General features: G+C 35.1%; 1 protein-coding gene across 2 annotated transcripts in view; it reads left to right on the forward strand.

Moving 5' to 3' along the window:
- Positions 1–2,911: 2,911 nt before the first annotated feature.
- Positions 2,912–15,017, forward strand: part of FILIP1 (filamin A interacting protein 1) — a 227,904-nt gene continuing 215,798 nt past the window's right edge. For both annotated transcript variants that reach the window (XM_059177257.1, XM_059177256.1), the window contains exon 1: positions 2,912–3,004. The gene's annotated coding sequence lies outside the window, so the exon portion shown is untranslated. The remainder of the gene's footprint in view (positions 3,005–15,017) is intronic.

Here is a 15,017-nt window from a genome sequence, read left to right on the forward strand (position 1 = left end):
ATATTTGGCTAGAGTCTTGTGTCTCTAAAAGTTTTTGGACAGCATAAGAGCATCTTAAAAATGGTGTCCTTGGTGTAGCTGAACAAGGCTATTCTATAGTCAACTTCTCTTTTTCCTACTACCTTCCATCTTTCAATGAAGAGAATGTTCACAAGTTATTAAGGAAAAGGCAAAGGTAAAACCTTGTGCATTTACTATGATCTCTGTAAAAATTATATTTGAGCAGAAAAATAAAGGAATTATCTGTTGGTGGTGGTACTTTAGATGATTTCTTTCTTAAAACTTTCTGTGTGTCCTAAATTTAAAGATTACTTTCCAAAATTTGATTTATATTTCTTCTTAAATTTAATGGCCATGGGGTGCACATGCATAAGCTGTGGAGAACTGATTGCTAGAAATATAGCACTCTTCCTTACTTGACCTCTACTCTACACCAGATGAATTTTTTTGTCAGTTTTACCTTACTATTGTCATGCTTGTGAAACATAAACTTCACACTTTGCCTATATGGTAATTTAATCAACCAGGAAAATGTTTAAGTAAATATTTGCAAAAATTTATTTACTTTTATGTTTTACCTCTTTTAGTTATTTTTTTTTAAAGATTTTTTAAGTTTTGGGGTGCTTGGGTGGCTCAGTGTGTGAAAGCCTCTGCCTTCGGCTCAGACATGATCCCAGAGTTCTGGGATCAAGCCCTGCATCGGGCTCTCTGCACAGCAGGGAGCCTGCTTCCTCCTCTCTCTCTCTCTGCCTGCCTCTCTGCCTACTTGTGATCTCTGTCTGTCAGATAAATAAATAAAATCTTAAAAAAAAAAAGATTTTTAAATTTTATTTGACAGACAAAGATCACAAATACGCAGAGAAATAGGCAGAGAGAGAGGGGTGGAAGCAGGCTCCCCACTGAGCAAAGAGCCTGAAGCAGGCTTGATCTCAGGACCCTGAGATCCCAGAACACTCAGAGGTTTAACCCTCTGAGCCACCCAGGCACCCCCTCTTTTAGTTTTTTATCATGAAAATTTTCCCAGCTTTAGTCAGATGAAGTTGACATATAACATTGTGTAAGTTTAAGGTGTACAACGCAACGATTTGATATGTATATATTATGAAATAATTACAATGTTTATAAAATTTTAAATTCGAATGAGCTTTTTTTTTGGGTCTGTAGGTTTACATACATACTTTCCTCACAATCAAAGAATTAAGATTGATAGGCTTTTACATCCTACAAAAATGCAGCCACCCCATTAGTGAAAACCAAAATTTGACCAATAGTATATAATTATATTATGTAATGGTGGTACCCAAATATTTAAACAGAATTATTCAATAACATATTGGATGGGAAGTTAAGTCCGAGTTTATCTGATGTCTAAGCTAAGATTATTTCGGTGGAAAGTAACAAACTTGCTAGGGCAAGATTTAGCAAGGAGTACAAATATATTTTAAAGATATTGTTTAAGATTCAAGGGCAGGGTGTAGTTCTGACCATTTTCCAATCATGAACGAAGAGCTGAGACTCTAGGCAGCTTGTTCCTCAAAAGAAAATTCTATTTTTATGGAGACACATGGATTTTCTCATCTCTGCCTCTCTTTTTGTTTTTTCTTTCTAAGTAGACTTCCTATTTCTCTGTACATATGACCACCTTACCACACATTTTACATCCTTCACTCAAGCAGACATCTCAGACTAATGAATATATAGACATTTCAAGTGCTAATTTATAGAAGCAAAATATTGAGGGGCTCCACCTCAGGACAGGTGTCCAACACTGGGTCAATAGTTCACGGCCAGTGACTAGGGATCACAGACTACTAATACAGTTGTTAAAAGTTTGTATTTGAGGAAGGAGCAATACTTAGAGAAAACATTTGACAGGAATTGATGTCTCCCTTTTGTGTGTCTTCCATACATCTACTAACCCTGTTTATCATAGACCCTATTAACTCTTCCTTTTTTTTTTTGCTTGTTTTCCTTCTACACTCCTGTACCCTGGGTACAAGGACAGCTTGCCTAGTGTCCCTATCATCTAGTAGACATAAAATTAGTCAATAACCAGAGTTAACATTTATTTAGTACTTGCATGCCAGGCATTAGAGTTTTCTTTTTCTTTTACTAACTTATTTAATTCTCACAGCACCTCTAGGGAGCAATGCTAATTTTTTTTTTTTTTAATGATTAGTTGGAGGATGGTATTGACAATGAGTCTCGAACGGTAACATAGCAATGACTATATAAATTATTTGGTCTACCAAATATCCCAAATACCAGCTCAGCATTTTTTAGTCAGAGCTTATACTTTTCTTTTTTTTTTACCACTTGGTGTCAGAGTTGTACTATTTGAATATAATGTTGCATTTGGACATCTTTTGGGGTGCATTTGTGTGTTTTAAGTTTTTTGCTCAGTGTTTTAAGAATTTGCTAGAATATAACTGTGTTTTTTTGGAAGTCTCTGAGGAGAGAAAACATTTTCTTTGTCTTCCTTTGATATTTTTAGGTTAAGCTGCATTTGCCACCAAATTAGAAGGAGAGGTTACAACCATGAGAAGTGCACACAGAATTTTGAAAGAATTCCTGGAGGATCAAGCAACTTTTCCTAATCTTTGCAGGAGACGGGAGTAAGTCAGTCTCTCAGATTAATCTGCTATAACAGGAATAAGTTGAATACTTCTCCCTCCTGGTGGAATCCAAGAGGATACATCTCCAGGCTTATGTCAGATTGATCTCTATCTGATGGATCGAGAAGTAGGATAAACACTGGATCAAAGAATCAAACTCTTAAAATATGGAAACAGTGCTAAATGATGATCAGAAGTAATTTGTTAATTCATTCAACAAAGGTGGATTGATCTGCTCTAATATGCTTCTCTTTACAGCCCACCCTGGGGTTCTTTATATGCCTGTGCTCCTCACACATCCTGGGTTTGGCAAAATTGTCTGTTATAGAGAGACACAGTCCGGACTTATTACAGGGAAAAGAATCATCTTGGTGCCCAGAAAACTCAAGGTATTTTTTTTCTTTTTTAAAAATTGTGGTAAAATACACATAATGTAAAATTTATCATTTTTGACATCAAGCTATTCTTAAGATTTGACTATTAGGTTCAAGGTTTTTGCTGTGAAATTTTAATGAAAATAGAATTCTAAGAATGTGATTATTTAGTCATATCATGCTTTATGTATGGAAAAATAGATATAAAGAATAAAGAATTAGGGAGTAGGTAAGGAAAAGAGACTAAAAAGTAGAGGGAGGTTTCTGTGGTTACTTAGCATGTGGAAGTATGTTATTTTTTCTTCTAAAAGATTACTTTATTGACTGAAAAATATAATCTGATGTTTCAAAATTCAAAAACATAAAAAGATATATATGTGTATATATCGGAAAACTTCTCACCACTGATCTCTTGTCATCCTGTTATTTTTGCCAGAAGCAACCAATAGTGTTAGTATTTAAAATCTTTCCAGAGGTATTTCATTCACATCTATACAAAATATACATATTCTTTATGCCCACGTCCTTTTTACTTTAGGGAACCATCTTTGGTCCTTCCTTTTTTTTTTTTTTAATTTTTATAATAGTAAACATCTTTCCACATCATTAAATACAATTTTTTGGTTTTTATTGTCTTAATGATATTTTGTGAGTGGTCAGGCAAAATTGTGAAAGATTTTGGAATGGAGGAAAAAAGGAAGAAAAAGATTACCGAGTGTCTTTTCAATGGAATACTGGACATTCTTTAGTGAACCCTTCCAGGCTATCTGGTGCTGTAGTGGTCTGTTACCATTCATTGTCTTTAACAGAGCTCTTTTAAATGTTGTAAGTTGGATGAAATTGAAAATAATAAAAATGAATTTTGTGTGGTGGAGAGACCTCCCTTCTATATCTGTTATTAACAAATTATTTCAGCATTTTTGATGACCTATATATGTCTGTTCTTTAGATTCTTCTTTGAGTCATTTGTAAGATCTTTCTGGCTCCTTCATTAATCAATGAGTTAAATCTTTGATATGTGTTCATTTTTATTTGTACAATAGTCATTTTACCTTAAAAAAGAATAATCCTTAAGAGTTTTGGTGATCATCCATTGAGATGCCCAATGACAAAGCCAAGTAAACTGCATTGCTAGAAAAGTGCACTTTGGGGCATCTGGGTGGCTCAATCAGTTAAACATCCAGCTCTTGGTTTAGGCTTAGGTCATGATCTCAAGGTTGTGAGATCAAACCCCATGTGGGGCTCCATACTCAGCAGAGTCTACTCAAGATTCTTTCTCCTTCTCCCTCCCCCTCTGCCCCTCCTATCCCCTCTGCTCACACATGCTCTCTCTTCCTCTTAAATAAATAAGTAGGTAAATAAATAAATATGTAACTCATGGGTTATTTAAGCTCAGGTACAGTTTTTCATGGATCCCAGAATAATCTCAAGTGAAAGTAGAATTTTAACTTGGTTGACTCTGTTTCTCTATTTTTTTCCTCTCTGCAGATTTTGTGCTTTGTTTTTGCTTGGGGTTTGTCATGATAGCTAAGTATTCCCTATTGATGGCAGCAATGGGGGAATTTAGTCTTATAGTATGGTAATCTCTGTAAATGCATGATAAATTTATTTTTTATAAATGACAGATGATAGGAAATTTGGGAAGGAGTACAGCTCTTTGATATCTGTACTGGTGAGTTTTTGTATTTATGTGTTTACTATTACACATGGAACTTAAGCTATAAGTTTGCTATGTGTCTATATCTATGTGACAGGTTATTTGAGTGTCTGTAATTTAAAAAGAACTTTTTCTCATTTTGGGCATATGAAATGTTTTCTTATGTCTGGAGAATATTAATAAGTTAAATTACACAATCTCTTAAAGAAACTGTTCTGATTGAGTTTCAGAGTTAAATAAGTGCCTGTATAAAACAAATGTTCCTAAAATTCCCACAATACAACAAACAAATAAGCTAACATTACTCCTCTATAATGTTTAAAATTATAAAAAATATAAATCTGTGTGCAATAAAATTGAATCATTTTTTGACAAACTTTTACATATGTAATAATTTTTTGGAGTGTGCCAGTTTAAACATAATTTCTAAAATCTTCAGGTAGCTTATACCCTTCAACTAATATTAACCTAATTTCTGTGCAGTCACTTGATATCAAATACTTTCTTTTTTTTGTTTTTTAATTTAATTTTTTTTCAGTGTTCCAAGTTTCATTGTTCATGCACCACACCCAGTGCTCCACACAATACGTGCCCTCCTTAATAGCCACCACCAGGCTCACCCAATCTCCCTCCAAAACCCTCAGTTTGTTTCTCAAGTCCACAGTTTCTCATGGCTCGTCTCCCCCTCCGATTTTCCCCAACTCACTTCTCTCCAGCTCCCAAAGTTCTCTGTGTTATTCCTTATGCTCCACAAGTAAGTGAAACCATATGATAACTGCCTCTCTCTGCTTGACTTATTTCACTGAGCATAAACTCCTCTGAACCCATCCATGTTGATAAAAAATTTGGGTATTCATCTTTTCTGATGGAGGCATAATATTCCGTTGTACATATGGACCGTATCTTCTTTATGCATTTATCTGTTGAAGGGCACTTTGGTTCTTTCCACAGTTTGGCAACTGTGACCATTGCTGCTATGAATATTGGGGTACAGATGGCCCTTTTTTCCCCTACATCTGTATCTTTGGGATAGATATCCAGTAGTGCAATTGCAGGGTCATAGGGTAGCTCTATTTTTAATCTTTTAAGGAATCTCCACACTGTTTTTCCAAAGTGGCTGCACCAACTTGTATTCCCACCAACAGTGTAAGAGGGTTCCCCTTTCTCCACATCCTCTCCAACACTTGTTGTTTACTGTCTTGTTAATTTTGTCCATTCTATCTGGAGTAAGGTGGTACTTTCTAACTAGGAAGCAATTCTGAAATTTTGGTTACTAAGCATTGTATTAAATTTATGCACTTTTGCTAATATGCTTAATATGCTATAGAGAGGGTAGATCTTTGGGTTGAATTAATGAATGTGATCACATTTGCTACTTTAATGGTGTGTTTAGCTTTAAGAAGTTGTTATGTATGTTTATGAGCTTTGTTATTCTACAATGCTTGTTTATGTTTACAAGTTTTCAATTATTTTCTTTCCTCCAATTCTTTATGTGAAGTAGAAGTTGACTACTTTGGTTAAAAGCTATAATTACTGTAAGTGGTTGAAACTGTACTGTGAACACTGGTGACTGAAAAATATAAATGTTTATGAGGATTTTTTTGTCTTCAAAGAAAAAGAAAATAGGGGTGTTTGGGTAGCGGCTGACTTTGGCTCAGGTCATGATCCCAGGGTCCTGGGATGGAGCCTCACATTGGACTCCTTTCTCAGCAGGGAGTCCGCTTCTCTCTCTGCCTCTGCCTGTTTCTCCCTGTGCTTGCGCTTGCTCTCTATCTCTGTCTCTGTTTCTCTCTTTCCCTCTGGCTTTGTGTCAAATAAATAAATAAATAAATAAATAAAATCTTTAAAATAAAGAATATAATTTTATCTTAATGCAGAGATTCTCAAACCCTTTTGTCTCGATCCTTTCAAATTTTGAAAACTTATAAGGAAAACTAATGAGTTTTTGTCTAAGCAGGTTATATTTATCATTATTTATCATGTTAGAAATTAAAACTGAGAAATCTTTAAAACATTTGCTTCTTTTGCAAATAACAATCTTGAACTGATTGCACGTTAACCTAAATAGCATATTTAATGAAAATAACTCTATTTAAAAAAAAATTAAGAAGAAGAGTTGTTCCATTTTAAATTTTTTTAAATCTCTTTGCTATCTGGCTAATAGATATAGCTTGGTTCTCCTATTTCTTTTGCCTTCAATCTGTGATATCATTTGTCATTAACATCTGGAAAACTTAGTTGCACACTCATAAGAAGGGTAAAAAAGGCAATCTTAAAGTATCAGTTTGTTCCAATATGTGAGAATTTGAAAGAGAATTTTATTTACCTTCATTTATAACATCTGGGTCTGAAAAGAAGCTATGAAATGGGTTAAAAATGGAACACCTGGGTGGCTCAGTTGATTAAGCACCTGCCTTTGGCTCAGGTCATGATCCCAGGGTCTTGGGATCAAGTCCCGTGTCCCGTTCCTTGGTCAGTGGGGAGCCTGTTAAAATGCCTAAAACGGAGTTTATCAAATTAAAAATGATTTTACTTCCAAGGACCCAAGAAAGTGAAAAGATGACTCACAGAATGGGAGAAAATAATTGCAACTCATACATCTGATAAAGGTCTAATACCAAAAATATATTAACAAATTCATATAATTCAACAATTAAAAGAGAGACAAATTAAAAATAGGTGAAGCATATAAACAGACAACTCTCCAAATGTGATATACTAATGGCCAGTAAAAATGCTCAACATGCTCTACACCAGTCGTCACTGGGGAAATGCAAATCAAACTCATAATATACTACCACTTCATACTCACTGGATGTACTAAAAAAGACAGATGATAACAAGTGTTGGTGATGATGTAGAAGAACTGGGACCATTGTACACTGCTGGTGGGAATGTGAAATGGTGCATTATTGGAAAACAGTCTGGAAATGCAAGCTAAACATTGAGTTATCATATGACCTAGAAATTCCACCCCTAAGGATACACCCCAAAGAAATGAAGACAACTACACAGAAAAAACTACAGGCACAAGTGTTCATAACAGTGTTATTCATAATAGTGAAAAAGTAGAAAAAATCCACATGTCCATCAACTGATGAATGGCTAAACAAAATGTAGTATATCCATACAACTGTTTATTCAGCTACATAGAAATGAAATACGGATTCATGCTACAACATAATGAGCCTTGAAAATATTATGGTAAATATTGTGGTAAAGTCAGACACAGCAGGCCACATATTATATGATTCAGTTTATGTAAAATGTCCAGAATAGGCAAATCCTTAGAAGCAGAAATAGATTAATTGTTGACAGGGGTGAAGGAAATGGAGAGTGACTGCTAATAGATAAGGTGTTTCTTTTTGGAGTGAGGAAAGTGTTCTGGAATTAGATGGTGGTGATGGTTGCACAACTTTGTGCATGTCCAGAGCTGCTGAATCATATGCTTTAAAAAGGTGAGGTTTATGGTATGTGAATTATATCTTCAAAGCAAAAATAAGGTTAAAAAATGCAATAAAAAACTTTACTGAGAGTCTTTACTTTTCATGGAAAAATATTGTTTGCATATATTTGATAAGAATCTATCCTCTTGGGGCGCCTGGGTGCCTCAGTAGGTTAAAGCCTCTGCCTTCGGCTCAGACATGACCCCAGAGTTCTGGGATCAAGCCCTGCATCGGGCTCTCTGCACAGCAGGGAGGCTGCTTCCTCCTCTCTCTCTGCCTGCCTCTCTGACTACTTGTGATCTCTCTGTCTCTGTCAAATAAATAAATAAAATCTTAAAAAAAAATAAAGAATCCATCCATCCTCTTGGGGCACCTGCCGGGCTCAGTCAAGTAGAGCATGTGACTCTTGAGCCCCATGTTAGGAGTGGAAATTACTTAAGAATAAATGAGTAAAGTTCACTACTTATGGAAGAAATGCCTACCAAACCCTTCACAGAAACCTGACGTGGTGCCTGCTTTATAGTACCTCATGTCATAGTTGGTAAGGAAGGTTACGTAGGCTGGGAACCTAAGAGAATGTTTGGGACCACAAGAAAGAAATTCACCAAATTTACAGATTTTGCAGGTGTATTATGGTCAAGTGAATTTCCTGGGTTTTGTTTCATAGTCTAAGGATAGCAGAAGAGAGTCTTTTAGAAGTTCAGTCTAAGATTCCTTATGAAAACTTCCAGGAAGAAGTTAATATTGTGGTCTTAGTACTATTCAATACTGTATGATTGTAGATTTGCAAAGTAATCTCATGGAGGTCTATATGAGTAATTAATACTTGCTGCATCTGTGCAAATAATTAGGTCCAAACTAATGAGACTAGCTCCTTTTTATGTGTACAGAAATAATTTTTGAGATTATTATGATTACAACGGAGACAAAGGAGATTGTTAGAGAAAATCTTTTAAATGGGTAAAAAAGAGATTACTGGGTTTATTTGCAATGAATACTACTTATCTTTTTTCTACGGGGTTTTTTACCTTTTATTTTCTTTAAATGAGCTATTTCATAACTCTACCATTGTAGAAAGCAGTAATTCAAATTAAAAAAAATTTTTTTTTAAAGATTTTATTTATTTATTTATTTGACAGAGACAGTGAGAGAGGGAACACAAACAGGGGGAGTGGGAGAGGGAGAAGCAGGCCTCCTGCCGAGCAGGGAGCCTGATGTGGGGCTCAATCCCAGGACCCCGGGGTCACGACCCAAGCCGAAGGCAGACACCCAACGACTGAGCCACCCAGGCACCCCTCAAATGTTTTTTTAAATAAAAAAATGAGAGAAGTAACAACAAACACCTCAGAAATCCAAACAATTTTGAGAATATTATGAAAAACTATATGGCAATAAATCAGACAAACTAGAAGAAATAGTAAATTCCTAGAAATATATGACCTACCAAAACTGAGACAGGAAGAAATAAAATTTGAACAGACTGATTACCAGCAAATAAATGGAATCACTAATTGAAAAATTCCCAACAAACAAAAGCCCAGAACCAAATGGCTTCACAGGTGGATTATACCAAACATTTAAAGAAGAGTTAATACCTATTTTTTGCAAACTATTCCAAAAAAGGCAAAAGGAAGGAAAACTTCCAAATTCATTCTATGAGGCCAGCATTACCCTGCTGCCAAAATGAGATAAAGACACCACAAAAAAAGAGAACTACAAGCCAATATCGCTGATGAATACAGATTTAAAAATCCTCCACAAAATACTAGCAAACTGAATCCAATAATACATTAAAAAAAATTCACCATGATCAATTAAGATTTATTCCTGGGTTGTAATGGCAAAGGTAGTTCAATATTCACAAATCAATCAACATGATGTCAATAAGGGAAAGAATAGAGTCATATGATCATTTGAATAGATGCAGAAAAAGCATTTGACAAAGTACCATATCCATTCATGGTAAAAAACCCTCAATAAAGTAGGTTTAGAGGGAACCTACCTCAACATAAGAAAGGCTATATATGAAAAACCTATAGCTAACACCATCCTCAATGGGGAAAAACTGGGAGTGTTTACCCTGAGGTCAGGAACACAACAAGGATGTCCACTCTTACCACTTTTATTCAACATAGTACTGGAAGTCCTAGCCACAGCAATCAAGCCACAAAAAAATAAATAAATAAATAAATAAAAGGCATCCAAATTAGTAAGGAATAAGTAAAACTTTCGCTTTTTGCAGATGAAAGATAATATATAGTAATCCCAAGAGACTCCACCAAAAAACTAGTAAGTTTTTGGTGATAAATGAATTCAGTAAATCTCAGGACACAAAATGAAACTATAAAAATCTATTGTGTTTCTATGCACCAATACTGAAGCAGAAGAAAGAGAAATTAAGAAAAAATCCCATTTATAATTGCATTCCAATAATAAGATACCTAGGAATAAATCTAATCAAAGAGGTGAAAGACCTATACTCCGAAAACTATAAAATACTGATGAAAGAAACTGAAGAGGACCCAAAGACTGGAAAGACATCCATGCTTATGGATTGGAAGAAGAAATATTGTTAAAATGTCTATACTACCCAAAGCAATCTACACATTTAAGGCAATCCTTATCAAAATACAAACAGCATTTTTCATAGAACTAGAACAAACAATTCTAAAATTTGTATGGAACCACAAAAGACCCTTAATAATTTGCTTATTAATTAATATGTTAAGTAAAATACATATCTATTATACATATTTGTACAAGAGTAATGATTTTACCTTTGTTACAATGTTCTGGAACCATAAATCAGAAAATTTTTTTTCTTTCTTTTTATTTGAGTATAATCGACACATGTAACATTACTTTCAAGTGTACAACATAGTGATTTGACAAGTTTATACATTATGCTGTGCTCCCCACAAGTGTAGCTACTATCTGTCATCATGTAGTGCTGTTACAATATCATTGACTCTATTCTTTTTTTTTTTTTTTAAAGATTTTATTTTATTTGACAGAGAGAGAGATCACAAGTAGGCAGAGAGGCAGGCAGAGACAGAGGGGGAAGCAGGCTCCCCGCTGAGCAGAGAGCCCGATGCGGGGCTCGATCCCAGGACTCTGAGATGGTGACCTGAGCCGAAGGCAGCGGCTTAATCCACTGAGCCACCCAGGCGCCCCTGACTCTATTCTTTATGCTATGTTTTTTATTCCCATGACTTATATATTCCATAACTGGAAGCCTCTATCTTCCAATCCTCTTTACCAGAGAGTGTTTCTTTTGTATTAAGTGATAGTTGTATTAAGTAATAGTAAGGAATGACTTTAGTGGGAATTACCTGGCAGTGTTGGAAACTTTTTGAGACATGAGGTATAAACATGCAGGTATTAACTTGGAGTGAGGTAGAGTTTGGTGAAGTTTGCCTGTTTAAATTAGTGATGGAATATTCTCACTAGGAACTTCTTTAGGACCTAGTGGCTGCTAGCACAGACATGTCATTCTAGACAAGCTTACACACTCATGCATTTGATGGATTAGACTATGGTCCAGAAAATGTAAGATGCATGAAAAATTTTTTAAAAGATTTTATTATTTATTTGACAGAGAGATAGAGATAGAGAGTACAAGTATGCAGAGCAGCAGGCAGAGGGAGAGGGAGAAGCAGGCTCTCCGCTGAGCAGGGAGCCTGATATGGAGTTAATTCCAGGACCCTAGCATCATGACCTGAGCCAAAGACAGATGCTTAACTGACTGAGCCACCCAGGCACCTGCATGAAAATGTTTGATAAGAGACTGTTTACATTTTTCTGGCTGAAGAGGGAGATTAACACTTTTGAAGCAGGAATGTTTCCTTGCAGAGGGAATTTTAACTAAATAAAAGAAGTGTAACACCTTTTCCTTGTGAGTGGAAGAGATTCATGAGTAGACTAAAGTTGGCTACTGGTCATGAAAATATTGCAAATTCCTGTACGGTTTGTGCTTATGGTCATTCTCCAGATCCTATACAACATAAAATTTAATGTTAAAGAGGGAATGAAAGATGATGTTATACTTCTTTGGGACTTTTAGTTGGGAGTGTTAATCAAAAGGTAATGGAATCAAGGTAAACTGAGTAGAATCCTTGTATTCAAAGCTGATTCTGATGAAAGAGGACAGAAACTTTGTCAGGTAGCACATGATGTACAAATAGCTAAAGGGTGGCAGAGTCTGAAAAGAGATTGCTATGGTTTGTGGAAGTGATCCTTAGAAGAATAAAGAGTTGGTGAATTTAAACTTATATTACTTTTGGAAAAAAAAAGGAAAGAAAAGAAAAAAAGTGGAGCTGAATCAGTATCCACTTTTTGCCACCTTTTGGCACTACAGCCAGAAAGTGTAGAAGACTTGGGAATTTTTTTTTTAGAGTAGATAGGAAGGCTTGACCTGTCTCTAAGTAGACAGAAGGTTGGAGGCTTGTAATATCTATAATTATCTGCTATCCTCACTTCTAGTTTGTTGTATGTTGTCACAAGGGACATTAATTCCCCAACACTTTTGGGGTGGGCCTATGTGTAGGTTGCTCAAACTTCTCAAGCTTTAGAAGGCAGTGGGCAGAAAAGTAGGGAAACATGGCACCAGTGCTTGAGGTGGGGTGGATTCAGCACACACAGAAGTTTCTATCATGACTGAAGCTGAAATGAGAAGAGGAACAAGAGCGTACCAAAGTGTCTGCTACAATAGCTTCTTTGTTCTCTGGTGGGATGCTTTTTGAAGTCTATTTTGTCTGGTATTAATACAGCCACTTCAGTCTTCTCATGATTATTATTTTCACAGCATGACTTTTCCTTCCATTTCCTTTCAACCTGTGCCTTTATATTTAAAGTGAATCTCTTGTAGACAGGGTATTGTTGGGTCTTACTTTTTTATTCATTCTAACAGGCTGTGCCTCTTTTTTTTTTTTTTTTAAAGATTTTTAAATTTATTTGACACACACACAGAGAAATCCCAAGTAGGCAGAGAGGCAGGCAGAGAGAGAGAAAGGGGGAAGCAGGCTCTCCGCTGAGATTATGACCTGAGCTGAAGGCAGAGGCTTAACCCATTGAGCCACCCTGGCGCCCCAGTCTGTGCCTCTTAATTGGAGTATTTAGTTCATTAACATTTTTTTAAAAGTAGGCTCATGCCCAGTATGGAGCTCAACGAGGGGCTTTAAGTCACAACCCTGAGATCAACACCTGAACAAAGCTCACAAGTCAGACACTTAACTGACTGAGCCACCCAGGCACCCCAATAGTTCATTACCATTTAATGTAATTATTGATGTGTTTGGACTTAGAGTTGCTATTTTATTGTTTATTTTTTGTTTGTGTCCTCTATTATTCCTCTGTTCTTCCTTGTCTACCTTCTTTTTGATTATTTGAATCTTTTAAAAAATTTTATCTATTGATTTTTTTAGCTAGACCTCTTCGCATTATATATATGTATATATATGTATATATATAACATATAATATATAAAAAATATATATGGCTGCTTGACATAAAAGTGTAAAAACCATACCATACAATTCTATAGATCAATTAACTACCTCCTTTTCCATCCCTTATGCTATAGATGTCATATGGTTTACATCAACATATATTATAAACTGCATAAGACAATATCATATTGCTTTAAATAGTCATAGTTTTTAAAAGAACAATAATGGTCTTTTATATCTATCCATTGTAATAATTTCTAAAGCTCTTTATATCTTTGTGAAGATTTAAGTTTCTACTTGGTTTCAATTTTTTCAGCCCACAGAATTTTTTTTTACATTTTTTATAGTTTTTTTGTTTTCTGTTGCATAAAAGTATATATTATTTTTAACTTTATACTTGAAAGACATTTTCATTGAAACAAAATAATGAATTGACAGTGTATTTTTTTCTTTCAGCACTTTAAACATTGTTTTACTTGTCTTCTGATGTCTATAGCTTTTTTTTTTTTTTTTTTAAAGATTCCATCTATTTATTTGACAGAGAGAGAGAGATCACAAGTAGGCAGAAAGGCAGGCAGAGAGAGAGTGGGAAGCAGGCTCCCCTCCCAGCAGAGAGCCTGATGTGGGGCTCGATCCCAGGATCCTGGGATCATGACCCGAGCCGAAGGCAGAGGCTTCAACCCACTGAGCCACCCACGTGCCCTGTCTACAGCTTCTGATGAGAAGTCAGTTCATAGTCAAATAGTTCTGTTCATAGTTCACAGTCAAATAGTTGCAATATATCATTTTTCTCTGACTGCTTTAAAGATTTACTCTTTATTGTTGCTTTTTAGCAGTTTGCCTATGATGTGTCCAGGTGTGGCTTTCTTTTATTTCTCCTTTTGAGCATCTTGAATCTGTACATTTTTGTCTTTCACAAATTTGGAAGATTTTGGTGATTGTATTTCAAATATTTTTTCTTCCCCTTTCTTTCTATGCTTTCCTCTGGGGACTCTGATACATGTATGTTAGACTTCTGTTATTGTTCTAAAGTTTTTAAAGACTTGATAATATAAAACAACAACAAAAACATCTTTGTCATTCAGACTGGATAATTTCTATTGACCTATCTTCAAGTTCACTTATTCTTTCTTCTATAATATCCAATATGATATTAAGCACACCAATGAAATTTTATTTTCAAAATTGCATTTTTGTTAGTTCATGGTTTTCCTGCTGGTTCTTTTTTTTTTTTTAAATAGTTTCTGTTTTTTTCTTAATGCTGAGATTCTTTATGTTTTTATTAATACAGAGTTTTTTTAATTTCAATGGACAGAATTATAAAATCTGCTTTAAAATTCATGTCTGCTAACTTGAGCATGTTTATCATTTTGGAATTCGTCTTGCTTAATGGTCTTGTCTCTTGAAAATGGGTCATACTTCCCTGATTCTTTATAACTGAGCAATTTTTTTATTGTGTCTTGGACATTGTAGAATGT

The sequence above is a fragment of the Mustela lutreola genome, chromosome 6 (genome assembly GCF_030435805.1).
Source record: "Mustela lutreola isolate mMusLut2 chromosome 6, mMusLut2.pri, whole genome shotgun sequence".
Taxonomy (NCBI): Eukaryota; Metazoa; Chordata; class Mammalia; order Carnivora; family Mustelidae; genus Mustela; species Mustela lutreola.